At 42.3% G+C, this 20,120-nt stretch overlaps 1 protein-coding gene and 1 pseudogene across 2 annotated transcripts in view; one reads left to right on the top strand and one right to left on the bottom strand.

The window, feature by feature from the left end:
- Positions 1-18,024, bottom strand: part of LOC143766705 (ropporin-1-like) — a 68,453-nt pseudogene extending 50,429 nt beyond the window's left edge.
- Positions 1-20,120, top strand: part of LRRC20 (leucine rich repeat containing 20) — an 831,027-nt gene that overhangs the window by 566,342 nt on the left and 244,565 nt on the right. The gene's annotated exons all lie outside the window — the stretch shown is intronic.

Below are 20,120 nucleotides of genomic sequence, written 5' to 3'. Positions count from 1 at the left end.
GACTGTTATCCTCTGTGCTGTATTGTTGGACTTTTATTCTGTAACTGAACTGCATTCGTGTTCTGGAATATTTTATCCTTTGTGTGGTGGATCGTATATGGACCTTTCGTTCTTTTGCCTAAATAAAGGTCTTGGGATTGTTCACTCTTTGCTGGCTCTGTTGATTGTGTGGTACTGGAGAAGGAACCTGTGACAGCCTCCTATCTTCATTCGATGATGTCCTCTCCTTGTCTTCCTGCCGCGGCTCTGGCGCAGGTGTACTTTGTCTGCCCTGTTGAGGGCAGAGCAAAGTACTGCAGTGCGCAGGCTCCGGGCCGCTCTGACCTTTCCCTCGTTCTCCTGTAAAAAATTCCAAAATAAAAAAGCAACAATATCCCATACCTGTCCGCCGTACAGTCAAGTCCCATGCTGTAAATCCATGTCGAGGGGTTGAGACTGTATATATGTTTTCACAAATATTTGAGCCCATGGATCCATTATATGTCCATTTTTCAAGCCGATTTTCTCGCCGTACGGATGCCATACGGATGACCCACGGATACTTTTTGTAGAAAAAAATTGTTGACTGTTCAGAAACTTTTCTTTGTATCTCGGCCTTAAAAAACGGACCGTATTTTTATATGTTAGGTGTGACGCCGGCCTTAATTGTGTTGGAACTAACTAGGAAGAGAAGATTTCTGAACTTCACATCGGAGCTGTTATCGGGACAACTGTCTAAGAGGGTTAGTCCAGTACAAATCAATAAGTCTGCCATCACTCAGAGTGACTGAAGACTTATGGATCCCCCCAACACATGCACTGTGTGCTGCAGTGATTCACCAGTTTTTGAGCCGGGACCGAAGTGTATGTGTGAGTTGTATGTATGAGCCCATCTAATGGGTGTGGCCTCGCTATATACACTTGTATTGAGTGAGGATGCAGCTGTCCAGTGGGTGTGGCTATCTAAAGGGCACCGCCTTGCTCCATACAAGTGTATAGACAGAGAGGCCATGCTCACTGGCCAGGAGTATGTATAGGGCATACATACCCTCCAGTCCCCGACTCAGACACTGGCGAATCCCCGCAGCGCAGTGTATGCTCTGTGGGGATTCATAAGTCTGCAGTCACACAGAGTGACCGCAAACATTGATTTCGACCAAACAACCCCTTTAATGAAAGATTAGTAACTTCTAACAAATTAAAACTTATATAAATTACTTTTCACTGGCTGGACAACTCCCTGAAATGCTGTCATCTAACATGAGTTGCCTCTGATTGACACATGCTGATGGGGCTCACAGGGTGCATCACTACCTTGTAGACCCATTTCAAAGCCACTACATGGAATCTTAAGTTGCGTCTTCCTGACCAAAAGGGCAGATAAAGAGGTGATGTAGCTTGTGTTGGTAGATCTCTCATTCTGCACCTCTATGAGTTTAAGGCTGCCGTCACATTATCAGTACTTGGTCACTATTTTACATCAGTATTTGTAAGCCAAAACCAGGAGTGGAACAAATAGAGGAAAAGTATAATAGAAACATATGCACCACTTCTGCATTTATCACCCACTCCTGATTTTGGCTTACAAATACTGATGTAAAATACTGACCAAATACTGCTAGTGTGACGGCAGCCTAATACTGTTGTTAATGCACTGGGTATGATTGTCTCATTAACAGCATACACTTTCTGTAGCTTTGCTCATTAACACATTTGCAAGAACTAGCCGGACTCTGCATCAGCTGTCACATTTAATTGGCATCTCATTTCTCTAGTTCTCCACTTGATTTTACTTTGGATTTCATGTTCTTGCTCTCTGTTTGCATTTGCTAATCTAGGAGGAACCTGCGCACACCAGGCAGATACCCTGTGACTTTTCTGTTGGATATATGGGTAAAAAAATCTGATAGCTACTAATGTAGCAGCACAGTGAATGAGAAGTTGACATGTAGGTTTTAAATTCCTTGTAGCCTGTAAATTGCTTCCTATGAATTTTTAACTCAAATTTCATCTATTGTGTAAAATCTGTGCTGTGATCTGTAACAAAATACAGATTATTCAGTGGCTGAAAGTTATGTTAAGGTACCGTCACACTCAGCGACGCTGCAGCGATATAGACAACGAGCCGATCGCTGCAGCGTCGCTGTTTAGGTCGCTGGGGAGCTGTCACACAGACAGCTCTCTCCAGCGACCAACGATCAGGGGAACGACTTCGGCATCGCTGAAACTGTCTTCAACGATGCCGAAGTCCCCCTGCAGCACCCGGGTAACCAGGGTAAATATCGGGTTACTAAGCGCACGGCCGTGCTTAGTAACCTGATATTTACCCTGGTTACCATTGTAAAAGTAAAAAAAAAAAACTACACACTCACCTTCTGATGCCTGTCACGTCCCCCGGCGTCCACAGGGTTACGCGCTGCTGCTCAGAGCTTCCTGCACTGAATGTGTCAGCGCCGGCAAAAGTGACGTCACCGCTGTGCTCAGCTTTTGCCGGCCCTGACACATTCAGTGCAGGAAGCTCTGAGCAGCAGCGCGTAACCCTGTGGACGCCGGGGGACGTGACAGGCATCAGAAGGTGAGTGTGTAGTTTTTTTTTTACTTTTACAATGGTAACCAGGGTAAATATCGGGTTACTAGGTGCGGCCCTGCACTTAGTAACCCGATGTTTACCCTGGTTACAAGTGAACACATCGCTGTATCGGCGTCACACGCCGATACAGCGATGACAGCGGGTGATCAGCGATGAAATAAAGTTCTGGACTTCTAGCTCCGACCAGCGATATCACAGCAGGATCCAGATCGCTGCTGCGTGTCAAACACAACGAGATCGCTATCCAGGACACTGCAACGTCACGGATCATCATCGTTCTCGCTGCAAAGTCGCTTAGTGTGAAGGTACCTTTACAGTAATTTGTGAGGTTTATCGTGACCTGATCTGACTACAGGCTCGGTCTCTTCCTCCTATATGATTAGATTACAATACTATATATTGATTCTATAGAGTGCTTCTAGTTTTTCAGCTGTTATTGAGCCATCCCAGAAAAGTTGCAGGCCCTGAGGATGGATGCCAGATGTGACATTATATTTCTCATCCATGTATAGATTCAAATGACAGTGCCAAGGATCCGCCCTGTGGTTTGTGACAATATGAATATTTACTGAAAGTATCAAGTATTACTGTCTCAGATTATGAATATTCATGTGTTACTAACAAGCACCTTCCACCGTTTTTTCAGTTACATTTATTGAAGTAAACAGTTATTTTTTCATAGTAATGAATCAACACAAGCGACGAGACTATGATGGGTGCATCGGATGCCATCATTGTCGGACTGGAGCACCTTGAGCCTACCAGAGAAAATCATTCTTGAGGCCCACTATGTAGCTATATAGAAATAAATACAAGACCATCAATTGTGCGGTAGGTAGTACACATCTTAGTTATGTAGCAGGGGTTGGAGTAGCCCCCTCATAGAAAATAAAGTAGCCCCCTTCATAGAATATAATGTAGCTCACTCATAGAATATAATGCAGTCCCCTCATAGAATATAATGCAGCCCCCCTCATAGGTTATAATGCAGCACCCCACAAAATATAATGCAACCCCTCATAAGGTATAATGCAGCCCCCCCCCATAGAATATCATGTAGCACCCTCATAGGGTATAATGCAGCCCCCCTCATATAGTATAATGCAGCTCCACCACAGAATATAATGTAGCCCCCTCAGAGTTCAATGCAACCCCCTCATAAGGTATAATGCAGCCCCCCATAGTGCATAATGCTGCCCCCTCATAGTATGATGTAGCCCCCCAGAATATAATGTAGTCCCCTAAGAGAATATTGCAGACCCCCACAGAATATAATGTAGAACCCCTATAAAGTATAATGCAGCACTCCCTCATAGGGTATAATGCTGCCCCCTTATAGGGTATAATGCAGCCCCCCTCCACCTTCATCATTGTTTTCCTACGCCACCCCCATCTTGTCCTCATCACCATTTCCATCATTGCCTTCTCAACCACCACCCCTATCATTGTCCTTTCCACTACCTCCATCATTGCGTTCTCCCCCACAACCCCCATCATTGCCCATTCCACCACCTCAATCATCACCTACTCCCCCACCATTGTCATTTCCACCACTTCCATTATTGTCCTTTCCACCACAATCATCATTGCTTTTTTCCCCGCCACCCCATCATTGCCCATTTCAACACCTCCATCATTGCATCCCCCACAACCATCATTGCCTTCTCCCCCACCACCCCCATCATCCTTTCCACCACCACTAACATTGCCTTCTCCCCCACCACCCCTTCACTGCTCTCTCCATCACCCACATCATTGCCAATCTCCAATACACACATCTCCAATACACACACAGCACCGCACCACTCTCACACACACAAAGCACTGCACTGCATACACATGCACGCAGACAGACACACAGCACCACTCACCTCTCTGCCCTTTCCACACAGCTGCAGCACATCCCAGAAGCATCTTTGTCGCCCGCAGCTTTCTGTCTGAAACAGCCGCATGCTGAATGATGACATCATCCAGCCGAGCTATGTCAGACAGGAAGCGCCGGGCAGGAAGCAGGACGCCAACGGATCCCTGCAGCTCCGATCCGCTGCCAAGCTGCAGGGATTGCTCCCTGCCCACCGATTGCCCTCAGGGTTAGCCTCCCTGCAGGGGCTCACCTCTGGGGCCCCAATGCAGCTGCACCAGCTTTACATGCGGGCAGTCTTAGCCTCAGCCTGCAGCTAACACTGCCCGCTATTAAAGTGAAATGAATGTTCACTCCTCTCCATGCCCATGGGGGCGTGGGGAAGCATGAATATTAATTTCTATTTAGCAGCGGGAACAGGCTCCTCTCTCCAGCTGCTGCTCCACTGGCACCGGGTGGGCCTCCTTGACTCAGGGGCCCCATAACTGCTGTGTGTGCCGCTATTACTGACATGCCACTGGCTCGGGGCCCCTGGAGCAGTGGGGGCCCTAGGCAGCTGCTGGCCAGTATGCCAGCAGGTGTCAGTACCTGGGCTTATCGGAGAATTCTCCGGTTCTCCTGTGGGCCAGTCTGACCCTGTATGCCATTGACTTAGAAGGGGATTTTTGCTGTTTTGGTATCAAAAATATATTTGATCCAAGTACACAGAAGAGTAAGACTTAGTTGATAGTTCTTAAAGGGGTTGTCCATCTCTGATTTTTTTTAATTCACTTTGTTTCGTTTTAATTTAGAATAACAAAATTAACTATTTAGCCTCTGCTGTGTCAGTGCCTACACTCCTCCGCTGCCCCCAGTCTTTGGTGATGTGGCTGCAGTGGTGATGTTACAATGACATAACGGCTCATGTCATCTATATAGTGTTCACTGCTGAGCTCAGTGATTGGCTGCTGTAGTGTACACCGGCAGCCAGTGGTCCTATGAGTGAGTGACATGAAATGCTCTATGCATTCTTATACAAGGAAAGCTGTCGGTCACTGATGGGACCGCCACTTACAATCCTGGTGCAAACCCTTCAATAACTGCTATTTTAGAAATGGTCAGGATTATTTTCCCATTGTATGTATTAATCGAGCACTAACTGGTTCACCATAAGGAAGGTATGAAAACGAAGTGCTGCACAGGCCATCCCTGATGCATAGATTGAAGCATGAGGGGCAGTTCATTATGGCAATCGAATCACTGAGTGGTGCGCTATGTACTCAGACCCTGCACTGCTGCTTTAAGGCCCCTTTCACACATCAGTTTTTGCCATCAGTCACAATCCGTTGGCTCTACGGATCGACGAATCCGTAGCAGATTCTGAAAAACTGATGTGACTGATCCGTTTTTTGGATGGATTAGACTAGCGGATCTGGCTAATTGAATCAGAGCATGCTCAGTTAAAAAAAAAATCCTCGCTGGATTCCATCATTTGATGCATCCGGCGCCATAGGCTCCCATTCTAGCAAACGACAGATGGCGACTGATCCGTCGCTGTCCGTTATTTCGACGTACACAAAAACTTTACTTTGTCCGTTGTCTCCGGCTGCTGGACAAACAATTTTCGATGGATCCGGAGAACGACGGATGAAATGTGAGGCCATCCGTCACAATCCGTCGCTAATACAAGTCTATAAGAATAAAACGGATCTGGAGGCATCAGTTGCAGGATGTTTTTTTCAAAATTCAACGGATTGCGACTGATGGCAAAAAACTGATGTGTGAAAGGGGCCTAATTGTGTTTGCAGTCTAGTTGATATTTGATTTATGAAATCCAGAAATGGAAAAAGCTTTTTGATCATTAAGCTGGTAATGTGATTCTTTAATATCAAAAGAGCATCTTATTTCAAAAGCAAGTGACACATTCTCTTCATTATGAAGCCTCGTGGGGATCGGTTATTGGATTAGGAAGTCGTCACATATGTTTATTGTGTGGAAATGCCGTTATAACAATGGCGCTGTGTATCCAGCTGTACAGGGCAATATCCCTGCTGTTATTTATTTTGCATTGTGATTTCCAGCATTGGTTTTACTATTCTAGACATTTTTCTAGCAGCATGTGATAATAATGTTCATATTGACAGCAGTTTCTGCACTTATACTTACAGTAAGATGGGGAATGATTCAGAGGTCAATAAGAATTTGCAGAACAATTTTTCAGTCCAGACCTTTACCAACCAACAAAATTACTAGGTTCATTTTCTATACTTTAGTATTTGTGTTGTAGGCTATTGTATATTGGAATATTTCTCTCCAGTGCTTGTGTCACGCTTTTCAGCATCTACGACTACATTCTGCTTCTTGCAGTCCCTTTTTTTTTCATTGCTACTTTTACCCCACACATTACCATTATAAACCTTATTCAGAAAGCAACCAGCTCGCATCCTAAAAGGGATCGTTTGTTCACATATAATCAATTTATGTAAGTAGAAGAAAAAACGAAGACCAAGGAGTTTTACGAAAGTTCAGAGCAGAGAAAGATGTAAAATTAGGTAGAGAGGAATGTCAAGTGAGGAAGAAAATACTGTAACCACTGAACCCAGTCGCTAGCTACCATATATACTCGAGTATAAGCCGAGATTTTCAGCCCATTTTTTAGGGTTGAAAGTCCCCCTTTCGGCTTATACTCGAGTCATACCCAGGAGTTGGCAGGGGAGCGGGGGCTGTCTAATTATACTCACCTACTCCTGGCGCGGTTCCAGCAGGTCCCTGGCTCACCGGCTTCTTCCTGTACTGAGCGGTCACATGGTACCGCTCATTACAGAAATGAATATGCGGCTCCACCTCCCATAGGGGTGGAGCCGCATATTCATTACTGTAATGAGCGGTAACGGTGACCACTCAGTATAGGAAGAAGCTGCGGTGCCGGGGAAGCAGGGACCCTACCGCGCCAGGAGCAGGTGAGTATAACGGGGAGGGGAGCGCAGCACTGCGCGATATTCACCTTCTCTTTCCGGTGTCGCTCCATCTTCGGCGTCTTCTGCAGTGACGCTCAGGTCAGAGGGCGCGATGACGTGGTTAATGCGCGCCCGCTGCCTGAACGTCAGTGCAGAAGATGCTGAAGACGGAGCGGTGCCAGAACGAAGTCAGGTGAATATTGAAAGTGCCAGGGGCCTGAGCGACGGAGAGGTGAGTATGTGATTTTTTTTTTTATCGCAGCAACAGCAAATGGGGCAAGTGTCTGCATGGAGCATCTTATGGGGCCATAACGTTTTTGCAGCACTGTATGGGGCAAATATCTTTATGGAGCATCTTATGGGGCCATAATTAAAGTTTGTGCAGCATTATATGGGGCAAATGTCTGTATGGAGTATCTTATGGGCCATAACGTTTGTGCAGCACTATATGGGACAAATATCTTTATGGAGCATCTTATGGGGCCATAATTAACGTTTGTTGAGCATTATATGGGGCAAGTGTCTATATGGAGCATCTTATGGGGCCATAATCAACATTTGTGCAGCATTATATTGGGCAAATGTGTCTATGGAGCATCTTATCGGGCCATTATTAACCTTTATTCAGGATTATATGGGACATATTTTAATATGGAGCATCTTATGGGGCCATCATAAACTTTATGGAGCATTATATGGGGCTCCTGATTCAATATGGATATTCAAAAACACTTAACCAACTGATGTCTCAATTAATTTTACTTTTATTAGTATCTATTTTTACTTTTGACATTTACCGGTAGCTGCTGCATTTCCCACGCTAGGCTTATACTCGAGTCATTAAGTTTTCCCAGTTTTTTGTGGCAAAATTAGGGGGGTCGGCTTATACTCGGGTCGGCTTATACTCTAGTATATACGGTAATCCTTTCATAGACCTTTTTAAGTAAATGTGTGCAAAGATAAATGGATAATGTTTCCCCTGCTGTTTACTGTGTAATGGCTCATTTAGACATCCATTTTTGTTTCGTATGAATGGTATCTGTGTTTTTTATGGATGGCACTCATAACTATAATAGTAAATGGGGTCATTCACATGTCAATGAGTTTTCATGGGCCATGTGGTCAGCACAAAATCACAGAGACATGTTGGATTTTGATCTGAGTTTCAGATCAAAATCGGCAATGCAAGTCTATTGGCATGTGAAAAAATCTGACATCTACTTGGATGCCGTTCATGTGCTGTTCAATTTTTGTTTGTTTGATAGAAGAAGCTTGAAAATATCTTGTTGCAAAAAAAAGCTGATGAAACTGACACACTGACCAAAATCTGATCTAAATGTGATCTAAAACAATGATGAAAATTGCTCCAGTTGCATACAACAAAAAAATTAAACTCTAAATGAGCCCTAACATGCAAGAGTTTTGGGATACCGTGGTATCACCAGTATTGAAAATCAGTTGACTACACTTTTAGCCCCTTCACGACTTTTGAGATACCTATATGTCATGGACGGGTATGGGTACATTATGGCGATTGTGTGGGGCAAATGACCTGTGCCTGAGCAAACAATGCAGAGAGCTCGGCTTACGTGATAGCCGAGTTCCGGCTGTCACAGCCAAGGGCGCTTCCGCACCAGCTCCAGCAGTTTAACCCCTAAATGCCACCATCGATATTGATCGCAGCATTTGAGCGGTTCGGAGAGGGAGGTGCTCCCTCTCCCTTCCAAATAGCGACCCTGCAATGTCATCGTGAGGGTCGGATCGTTGTCATGATGACCCAAAGTCTTCATGACAACCCCAGGTCTTCCAGATCCTGGTTAGATCATGCCAGGAACATTGTCTAAGAGGCTTCTGTCAGTATATCACTGACAGGTATAATGCATTGCAATGTGGCTGGCCACAGTTTTGTGCACCTCTGAAAAGAAAGACACCACAGAACAGAGGCCAGACAGAGTCCAGAGTATGTCTGCTGCTTAATTAATGAATGGATCCCTTAGGGGATCTCATCTCAATCATATCATTTGGAGATTTAGATGGGAACCCCCATGTAAGTGCTCAGCGTAGCCACAGGATGAATGTGATCCAAAGTGTTATATAAATTGTTCCCAATAAAAGCTTCAACTCAATTGATAAAAAAACAAGACCCCACTCAGGTCCGTCATATGTCAATGGAAATATAGGGGGAGGGAAATATACGGGTAGCACAAAGGCTCTGGAAAAGCACTATGGCTCTTCGCCCAACAAAAGAAATCTAGCAAATTCTGCTCTCCCAGATCCAAATGCCACACTTCTCTTCTGAGCCCCAAAGTGTGCCTAATCAGAATTTAGAGTCCCACATGTTTGTTATTTCTGTAGAGATGATAGGCACTTAATTTACAGGGACCATGTCTCCAGAAGCACGAGCTGGGCATAATATATTGACATGACAATGTGTGGGCGATAGGATGTACTGGGCACTACAATGTACGGGCATTACAGTAGCAGATTTGGAATTTTAACTTGGGAACTTCCACTGCTGATTGTTTCTGGAAAACACCCATAGTGTTAAAGTCGTCACTACAACTGTAGATAAATTCCCAGAGGTTTGCAATTTATAAAAATTAAATCAAATGGTAAAAGTGGAGAGACAATAAGCGCAAATAGGGTCTGATCTGATAACCAAGTGGTATAAAATATAGGTAAACTTACCTGATAGGGTTATGACAGTTACAACTCCTATAGAAGCACGTACAGTGCCTTGTGAAAGTATTCCACCCCCTGGAACTTTTCAACCTTTTCCCACATATCATGCTTTAAACATAAAGATACCAAATGTAAATTTTTCGTGAAGAATCAAAAACAAGTGGAACACAGTTGTGAAGTTGAATTAAATTTATTGGTTATTTTAAATTTTTGTGGAAATTCAAAAACTGAAAAGTGGGGCGTGCAATATTATTCTGCCCCTTTAACTTAATACTTTGTTGCACCACCTTTTGCTGTGATTACAGCTGCAAGTCGCTTGGGGTATGTCTCTATCAGTTTTGTACATCGAGAGACTGAAATTCTTGCCCATTCTTCCTAGGCAAACAGCTCGAGCTCAGTGAGGTTTGATGTAGATTGTTTGTGATCATCATGGGCCTCTTGGCTGCATCTCTGATCAACCTCCTTTTCTGAGATGAAAGTTTAGAGGGACGTCCGGGTTTTGGTAGATTTGCAGTGGTATGATACTCCTTCCATTTCAATATGATCGCTTGCACAGTGCTCCTTGGGATGTTTAAAGTTTTGGAAATCATTTTGTATCCAAATCCAGCTTTAAACTTCTCCACAACAGTATCACGGACCTGCTTGGTGTGCTCCTTGCTCTTCATGATGCTCTCTGTGCTTCAAACAGACCTCAGAGACTATCACAGAGCAGGTGCATTTATATGGAGACTTGATTATACACAGATGGATTATATTTATCATAATTAGGCATTTAGGACAACATTGGATCATTCAGAGATCCACATTGAACTTCTGGAGTGAGTTTGCTGCACTGAAAGTAAAGGGGCCGAATAATATTGCACGCCCCACTTTTCATTTCTTGAATTTCCACAAAAATGAAAAATAATCAATAAATTTCGTTCAGCTTCACAATTGTGTTCCACTTGTTGTTGATTCTTCACCAAAAAATTGCATTTGGTATCTTTATGTTTGAAGCATGATATGTGGGAAAAGGTTGAAAAGTTCCAGGGGGCCGAATACTTTCGAAAGGTACTGTAATGGTATGTTTCCACTATCCGGATTGCCGGCGCTTTGGACGGAGTGGAAAACGCACTCCGCCCAAAGAGCCACCCCCTTCTATACGCCCCATTCATAGGGCCCTGTGTTTTACCGTCGCCGCAAGGTAAACAGACATGCTGCAATGTAAAAAGAGGCGCCACATGTCCAGAAACGCAGGGCCGCTGGGTGCGTGTTCGCACAGATAGTGGAGACGGGATTTCATAAAATCCCCTCCACTATGCTGTAACATCTGGACGTTGCGGATTGAACGCTGCGGCTCTACGCAGCATTCAATCCGCAGCTATTCCGGATGTAATCCGGCCTGTGGACACACACCCTTAATGCTGCAGCAGGACAACCGAGGAGATACGTTGCAATAAATGAGGACTATGGTGGTTCAGAGTGCGCGCTGCCCAAGATATGATCACACACGAAGATGAAACATGAATGCGGTTTATTGTTATAGATATTTCCACACATTGTCTATATCAGTGTTCCCCAACTCTAGTCCTCCAGAGCCACCAGCAGGTCATGCTTTCAGGATTTCCTTATTATTGCCTAGGTGATGGACTTGTTGCCTGTGCAGGTTCTGCAATTTTCAAAAATGAGATTTTTTATTTTCATGGTTCAATGTTATAAAATTCTATGAAGTATCTGCAGGTTCAAGGTGCTCACCACACCTCTAGATGAATTCTTTGAGGTTTCCACTGTTTAGGCACAATAGGGACTCTGCAGACATGATATGGCATCCACTATTTATTCCAGCTAATTTTGCGATCCAAAAGTTGAATGATTCTCTTTCCCTTCTGAGCCCTGCCGTGCCCCCAAACAGTAGTTTTCCACCACTTTTGGGGTATCTGTGTACTCAGAAGAAACTGCACAACATATTGTAGAATCCATTTTCTCCTGTTATCCTTTTGAAAATGCTAAATTTGGGGCGTAAGCAATATTTTTATAGAAAAAAAGTAACATTTTCATTTTTTCCTTCCATATTGCTTTAATTCCAGTGAAGAAAACCAAAAAGTTAATTAACCCTTTAGGGGCTTCACCGGAATTTGAAAAAAAAAGCAAATAAACCAGTAAAATGTAACTTTTATTAATATATTAAAAGTACAACACTCCAAACAATCTTCTAAAAATTGTGTAAAGGTATAGGCAAAAAGAGCTGTCCAGGGTTCAATCAAATGCACCAATATATGCACCATCTACATATAGAAGGTTGCGGGGACTGTAAATACCCTAAAATGTCCCTGTTCATCACCGTACCTGACAGCAAAGGTTGACACCCTAGTATGTGTAATATTAGTAATGGGAAAGGGGAGAAGGAGAGTCAGCTCACCATTGTCCACAGAACCTTGTTGGAATCTGATCACCGCATGGAGCTGCCCTTGTCCGGGATGCACAACAGAGGATTAAGGAAGGAAAACAATTTCCCCAATGTTGATTCTTTTAAAGAAAAGAAAAAAAGGAGTTTGGTTCCGTGTTAGACGCATTTCGACTGTTCAGTCTTTTTCATGGTCTGTTTGTCTTGGAGGTTACTAGGTTTTGTGTCAGCATGTGAGGTTTTTTTATGAAGAAACAATATATTTGAAATTTTATATTTAAAAGAATCAATGCCGGAGAAGTTGTTTTCCTTCCTTAATCCAGTATGTGCAATATGGCTCCTCGGCTCCATGTCGATTTTCCTGGACACCCTACCACACCCTATACTACAAAAAGGCTATAAAGCACAAAAAAGGTGTATATATACAAATTACTGGAAAAAGTGTGCATATACATATATAAAATACGCTCAATTAATATTCTCATCTATTAGAAACTATTATTGAAACTGTTAAACTGTAAAGCGCTGCGGAATATGTTGGCGCTATATAAATAAAGATTATTATTATTATTATTATTAGAGATAGATGTATGGCCACAACATTTTTTTGGGGGACAGTGTATCAGTATAATTATAGTAACAGGCATATGTCATAAAACAACTCAACCCTAGAAGTAACATCTATTCAATATATGGGCTTATAATGATACTCCAATAAACCTAGTTCTAGTTGGTGCTGTATACTACCCATATTATACGGTACATAACAGTGTCACAAAATAGAATCCTTCTCCAGCCACTGGCTTAGCTGGTATGCCACTATAAACACAAATTTAAATGGCAAAGGCATGTTTTGCTCGCAATTAAACACCACAAGATCTCACAATCAAATATCACTTTAACTCTGAAATACACTATAACACTATAAAATTTATTCTATTTTAATCAATGAGGTAAAGAGTATTTTCAAAATATCAATATTTTATTGTATATACACAAACAAGATTAATTTACATAGGAATAGAGTACCACAAACCAAGCAGATTCAAAGGGGGAATACAACCAGGTCTATTTACAAGTTACAATTTATACCATTAAAGTTTGATAATGCATTATTTTGTACGTATGAATGTCTTAACCATAAAGGGGTTCCATATATATCCATAAGAAAAATTATTTTTGAGCAAAGTTGCTGTATATGGTAAGAAACCAAAAAGATGTCTGGCCCTTTAAGAAAAGATAAATACAAAATAGCCAAGGCACTTAATTTTATCCTAAATGCTAGTTATAGCTAATAGGAAATTTAAATGTGATCTGCAAGTGCAGTGTAATACAATCACACTGTGGAATAAGCTCCAAGTGCCATATAAAGATTAAGAGCCTATACTATATAAAGTATATGTCAGAATATGACTTACTGCAATAATGGAGACCTGGACCCCAGCCTGCCTCCCCGACGCACGTTTCGCTGCTCTTCTTCAGGAGGCGTGCAGATCACATTTAAATTTCCTATTAGCTATAACTAGCATTTAGGATAAAATTAAGTGCCTTCGCTATTTTGTATTTATCTTTTCTTAACGGGCCAGACATCTTTTTGGTTTCTTACCATATACAGCAACTTTGCTCAAAAATAATTTTTCTTATGGATATACACTCACTGGCCACTTTATTAGGTACACCTGTCCAACTTCTTGTTAACACTTAATTTCTAATCAGCCAATCACATGGCGGCAACTCAGTGCATTTAGGCATGTAGACATGGTCAAGACAATCTCCTGCAGTTCAAACCGAGCATCAGTATGGGGAAGAAAGGTGATTTGAGTGCCTTTGAACGTGGCATGGTTGTTGGTGCCAGAAGGGCTGGTCTGAGTATTTCAGAAACTGCTGATCTACTGGGATTTTCACGCACAACCATCTCTAGGGTTTACAGAGAATGGCCCGAAAAAGAAAAAAAATCCAGTGAGCGGCAGTTCTGTGGGCGGAAATGCCTTGTTGATGCCAGAGGTCAGAGGAGAATGGGCAGACTGGTTCGAGCTGATAGAAAGGCAACAGTGACTCAAATCGCCACCCGTTACAACCAAGGTAGGCCTAAGAGCATCTCTGAACGCACAGTGCGTCGAACTTTGAGGCAGATGGGCTACAGCAGCAGAAGACCACACCGGGTACCACTCCTTTCAGCTAAGAACAGGAAACTGAGGCTACAATTTGCACAAGCTCATCGAAATTGGACAGTAGAAGATTGGAAAAACGTTGCTTGGTCTGATGAGTCTCGATTTCTGCTGCGACATTCGGATGGTAGGGTCAGAATTTGGCGTAAACAACATGAAAGCATGGATCCATCCTGCCTTGTATGGAGCATCTTTGGGATGTGCAGCCGACAAATCTGCGGCAACTGTGTGATGCCATCATGTCAATATGGACCAAAATCTCTGAGGAATGCTTCCAGCACCTTGTTGAATCTATGCCACGAAGAATTGAGGCAGTTCTGAAGGCAAAAGGGGTCCAACCCGTTACTAGCATGGTGTACCTAATAAAGTGGCCGGTGAGTGTATATGGAACCCCTTTATGGTTAAGACATTCATATGTACAAAATAATGCATTATCAAACTTTAATGGTATAAATTGTAACTTGTAAATAGACCTGGTTGTATTCCCCCTTTGAACCTGCTTGGTTTGTGGTACTCTATTCCTATGTAAATTAATCTTGTTTGTGTATATACAATAAAATATTGATATTTTGAAAATACTCTTTACCTCATTGATTAAAATAGAATATAGGTTATAGTGTTATAATGTTTTGCTTGCAACAGCATATAATTATACACACCCTTTGCAAATACCAACTTGTAAAGAGCTAGTCATGTACCACAGTCAGGAGATATCAAGACCAGTCATGTCCCACAATCGGGAGCACATATGAGACAAAGCCATAATAGATTCAAAAGTATGATACTTATCAGTCATGATGGTTCACATGTGTTATTCCCTCATCCTGATGCGTTTTCCCCTTAGTCTCAGAGTTCATCAGAAGACCAATGGGGGTAAGAATATTTCTAACAAGAGGCCACAAAGATGCTTTTTATTCATTCTGTTGAAGCCTCTAAAGGGTTAATAAACTTTTAGAATCTGGGTTGTAGTTTTTAAAATGGTGTCACTGTTGGGCATTTTTTGTCACATAGGCCCCTCAAAGTCAGTTCAAATGAGATGTGGTGGCTAAAAAAATTGGTTTTGTAAGGTTTCTTGGAAAAATGTGAAATTGCTTACAAACTTTTAGCCCTTCTAACTTCCTAACAAAAATATATGTTTTAAAATTATGCTGATGTAGGAGACATGTTGTAAGTGTTATTTATTAACTAGTTTGTGTGTTATACCGATCTGGTTTAAGGTAATACAAATGCAAAGTCGGAAAATTGCAATATTTTCGAATTTTGTCAAATTTTCTATATTTTCATAAATAAATGCCAATCATATCAACCAAAATTTACCACTAACATGAAGTTCAACATGGATGCCAGAAAGGAGGACCAGGAAATCGTGCTGTCTTTCCCACCGAGAGAAATCAAGGTGGAGGAACTTCAGGTTGCTTGTAGGTAAAATTTTATTCAATCTGATATTAAACAAATAAAAACTATATACACGACGCATTTTGGCTGTTTGCAGCCTTCTTCAGGTGTATGGAAAAAATTAATTTGACCTAATTTATGTGTCCCTTTCCCAGTGTGAGAGTGGGAGGGGATTCCTCTTTTGTATCCCCTCTGTATGTAGTGATTGTATCTGCTATGGCTGAGGACCTTTGGACTCATCTCAATAAATGACAACAGTGTTGTACCATTAGCACAGTAGCTGGACTTTTATTTTATTTTTATTTTTTTCAGTTTGTATGTTTGGCTGCTGAGCTCTCACATTGCTCTGGTGTGATTTATTGAGGTGAATTTGAGGGTGCAGTCAGACTGCCGTATTACTCCCAAGAGGATCGCATTGCAATGCTCATATAGGCCATTGGCTTTCCTGACCTGAGCGTGACAACTGCATAGAAATGCATGCTGTCATGCACAGGAAAGCCGACGGCTCAATAAAAAATATAGCAAATGGTTGGCTATTTTAATATAATATAAAAGCTAACTGCTATGTTTATATATATATATATATATATTTTTTTTTTTGTACTCTGAAGCAGGAAAAACAAAAGGTAGACATGGGAGTACAATATACACTCATAATTATAACAATTATGTGATAATTGATAATTGTTCCCATAATGTTCTACCTTGCTTCATTGTGCCTTGCAGCTATTGTACCCAGGTTACAATCAGCCAGTTAGTGTGCCTAATTGTTTCATTTAATTGTATGAGTTACAGCAATGACACAATGTCAGTAGCATAAAATTCGCTTTTACCTACTACACATAAATAGACATGCTGACCTCTCTGTTAAGGGTTAGCAGTCTATGCAGGGCAGGGTTGTGCAAACCCATAGAAACAGAAATGTTTCCAAGGTATAAAAGTTACTCTTATGTTTAACGTTTGCATAATACAGACTTTCGACCATAAATTGTATAAATGGAAGATTGAATTGGAAATTGCGTAGTGTAATAATAATCATGTTATTCATATAGCGCGAACATATTCTGCAGCACTTAGGGATGAAATAAACCAATCACAAGTCATAAATTTACAGAATGTTTTCTGCACCTTCTGTCAATAGACGACGCAACTCCATTACCTCCAATTATCAGGCCGGCTATACAATTGACTGACAAGTGAATGATGGGGAGGCAGCTGTTATTAGGGATCTCACACTGTGCGGATGGTACAGTGGGGAAAATAAGTATTTGTTACACTATTTTGTAAGTTTTCCCACTTATAAAGAATGTAGAGGTCTGTAATTTTTATCATAGTTACACTTCAATTGTGAGAGACTGAATCTTTAAAAAATCCAGAAAATCACATTGTGTCATTGTTACATAATTAATTTCCATTTTATTGCATGAAATAAGCATTTGATGCAATAGAAAAACAGAACTTAATATTTGGTACAGAAACCTTTGTTTGCATTTGGAGGATAGACTTTTCCTGCAGTTCTTGACCAAATTTGCTCTCACAGCAACAGGGATTATGGCCCACTCCTCCATACAGATCTTCTCCAGATCTTTCAGATTTCGGGGCTGTCGTTGGGCAACATTGAGTTTCAGCTGCCTCCAAAGATTTTCTATTGGGTTAGGATCTGAGACTGGCTAGGCCACTCTAGAACCTTGAATAGCTTCTTACAGAGCCACTCACTGGCTGTGTGTTTCCGGTCGTTACTGAAAGACCCAGCCATGACCCATCTTCAATGCAGTTACTGAGGGAAAGACGTTCTTGGGCAAAATCTCACGATAAATGCTCTCTTCAATACAATGCAGTTGTCCTGTCTCCTTTGCAGAAAATCACCTCCAAAGTATGATGTTCCCCCCTCCATGCTTCACGTTTGGGTAACTGTTCTTGGAGTTGTACTCATCATTTTTCCTCCTCCAAACTCGGTCAGTGAAGTGGATGGTGAACTTCAAACAGGCCTGAACATGTGCTGGTGTGAGCAGCAGAACCTTGCGTGCCATCATGATTTTAATCCATGACTATGTAGTGTGCTACTAACAGTACTGTTTGAGACTGTGGTCCCAGCTCTCTTCAGGCCATTGACCAGGTCATCCCGTGTAGTTCCTGACCTTTGTCAGAATCATCCCTACCCCACGAGGCAAGATCTTGCATGGAGCTCCAAACCAAAGATTGACAGTCATCTTGTTTTTCTTCCATTTTCTAACAATGGTGCCAACAGTTGTTGCCTTCTCACCATGCTGCTTGCCTATTGTCCTGTAGCCCATCCCAATCTTGTACAGATCTACAATTTTGTCCTTAGACAGCTCTTTGGTCTTGGCAATGGTGGAGAGATTGAAGTGTGATTGATTGAGTGTGTGGAATGGTGTTTTTTTTATACAGGTAACGAGTGCATACAGGCGCAATCAATCCAGGTAATGAGTGCAGAGTAGGATGGCTTCTTTAAGAAAAACTAACAGGTCTCTGAGAGTCAGAATTCTTTCTAGATGGTAGGTGATCAAATTATTATTTCATGCAATAAAATTCAATTTAATTATTCAAAAATCATACAATGTGATATTTAGATTCTGCCTCTCACAGTTGAAGTGTACCTACGATAGAAATTGCAGACCTCTTCATTCTTTGTAGGTGGGAAAAGTTGCAAAATCATCAGTGTATGAAAGACTTATTTTCTCCACTGTATATACAGTACAGACCAAAAGTTTGGACCCACCTTCTCATTTAAAGATTTTTCTGTATTTTCATGACTATGAAAATTGTACATTCACACTGAAGGCATCAAAACTATGAATTAACACATGTGGAATTATATACTTAACAAAAAAGTGTGAAACAACTGAAATGATCTACTATATAATTGTCTAAGGGTCACTTCCGTCTCTCTGTCTGTCTTTCTGTCTGTCTGTCACGGATTTTTATTGGTTGCGGCCTCTGTCTGTCATGTAATCCAAGTCACTGATTGGTCGTAACAAAACGCCCACGACCAATCAGCGACGCGCACAGTCCGGAAGAAAATGGCAGCTCCTTACTCCCCACACTCACTGCCCGGCGCCCGCATACACCCCTCTGGTCACCGTTCACACAGGGTTAATGCCGGCGGTAACGGACCGCGTTATGCCGCGGGTAACGCACTCCGTTACCGCTGCTATTAACCCTGTGTGACCAAGTTTTTTACTATTGACGCAGCCTATGCAGCGTCAATAGTAAAAACATCTAATGTAAAAAAAAATAAAAAAAATAAAAAATGATTATATACTCACCTACACCGCCTTTCCCGCTCCTCGCGATGCAAGCGGAACGTTCCGGTGGCAAGGATGGTCTGGCAGAAGGACCTGCCATGACGTCACGGTCATGTGACCGCGACGTCATCACAAGTCATGCGTGCCTGTGCGGAAAGGACCTGCCGTGATGTCACAGTCATGTGACCGCTACACGGTCATGTGACCGCGACATCACAGGTCCTGCACGACAAGGACCTGCCGTGACCGCGACGTCATCACACCCTGGGACCGGAAGCTGCCGCCTGCACCCCACACAGGCAACAGAGCTACAATGCGCCTGCGGAAGTTGAGTATATGTTTATTTTTTATTTTTTTAACCTGTGTCATACGTGGCTGGGCAATATACTACGTAGGTGAGCAATATACTACGTGGCTCTGTGCTGTATACTACATCACTGGGCAATATACTACGTCACTGGGCAATATACTACGTAACTGGACAATATACTACATAACTGGGCAATATACTATGTGGCTCTGTGCTGTATACTACGTCACTGGGCAATATACAATGTAACTGGGCAATATACTACGTGGCTGGGCAATATACTATGTGGACATACATATTCTAGAATACCCGATGCGTTAGAATCGGGCCACCATCTAGTGTCTTATATTCTTGGTTCTTCAAAGTAGCCACGTTTTGCTTTGATGACTGCTTTGCACACTCTTGACATTCTCTTGATGAGCTTCAAGAGGTAGTCACCGGGAATCTCCCCTTGGTGAGCTCATATGTGGGGCCGATCGTGGGATGTGCTAGATTTTTAGAAGATTTTGAGATCCCGAACTTTCTCTTTGCCCCTGTAGGTCCCACATGG

The sequence above is a fragment of the Ranitomeya variabilis genome, chromosome 4, assembly GCF_051348905.1.
Source record: "Ranitomeya variabilis isolate aRanVar5 chromosome 4, aRanVar5.hap1, whole genome shotgun sequence".
Classification (NCBI taxonomy): Eukaryota; Metazoa; Chordata; class Amphibia; order Anura; family Dendrobatidae; genus Ranitomeya; species Ranitomeya variabilis.
The sequence above is the reverse complement of the archived record's forward strand: the minus strand, read 5'-3'. Positions and strand labels throughout refer to the sequence as shown.